The following is a 1,104-nucleotide window of genomic DNA, read 5'->3' as shown; positions in this document are numbered from 1 at the left end:
ACAAGCCTATGACTGAAGATGCTCTTCCCTTCCTCTGACAGATGGACCCTGTCAGCACCCAGTAGACCAGGTTTCTCAAAGTGAGTCCCATGGTTTAAGTAGCCAAACCCCTGGCTGAGGTACCAGTCCCGTAACCATTTGTTGACTTGCCAGATTCAACTGGCCTTTTCAAACCCCTTCCCTTTGACCAGCAGGATTGATGAAAAAACTACCTGCACTCCTGAGTCCCTTACTGCTGCTCCCAGGGCTCTGTAGTCCTTCTTGATAGTCCTCAGACTGCTCCTGGCTGTGTCACTGGTGCCCACATGAAATAACAGTAGTGGATAATAGTCAGTAGACTGTATGAGGCTTGGTAGCCTCTCGGTGGCATCCCTGATACAAGCCCCTGGTAAGCAGCACACCTCTCTAGACAGTGCATCAGGTCAGCAAATGGGTGCCTCCGTAACTCTCAGAAGAGAGTCACCTACTATTATCACCTGTCGCCTTTTGTTAGTTGCTCTGGTTGTTATACAATGAGCAGATCGGACTGCATTACTCAGCTCTGGTGTCTCTCCTGACGTGATTGGTCTTTCCTCTTCAGTCTGCAGAGCGGTGAAGCGGTTCTAGCAAATGGGTGCCTCCGTAACTCTCAGAAGAGAGTCACCTACTATTATCACCTGTCGCCTTTTGTTAGTTGCTCTGGTTGTTATACAATGAGCAGATCGGACTGCATTACTCAGCTCTGGTGTCTCTCCTGACGTGATTGGTCTTTCCTCTTCAGTCTGCAGAGCGGTGAAGCGGTTCTGCAAGGGCACCTCAGGCTTCGGAGGAAGTCTCTTCCTCCTGCTGGTCCTTGCCTTTGTAACCGTCCATTCTTCTCCATTATTGACTCCCCTCCCTTCTGTGTGCAGTGGTGGGGGAGTTTTTGGCTGTTCAGCTGTGGGCTCGCTGCAGACTGCACTTGGAACCAGCTATCTAGCTTCTTCTCCACCTCCCTGATGTTACACAGCCTTCTCCCCGCCTCCTGCAGCTCAGCCACCTGCTGCAGGAGGTCATCCACCTGGGCACACCTTTTGCAGGCAGGTCTGTTGCCTGTCCCTACCCCAGGAGAGAGGTCCAGGCACT

Source organism: Aptenodytes forsteri, unplaced genomic scaffold, assembly GCF_000699145.1.
Source record: "Aptenodytes forsteri isolate BGI_AS27 unplaced genomic scaffold, ASM69914v1 Scaffold43, whole genome shotgun sequence".
Lineage (NCBI taxonomy): Eukaryota > Metazoa > Chordata > Aves > Sphenisciformes > Spheniscidae > Aptenodytes > Aptenodytes forsteri.
Note: the sequence above shows the minus strand (reverse complement) of the source record.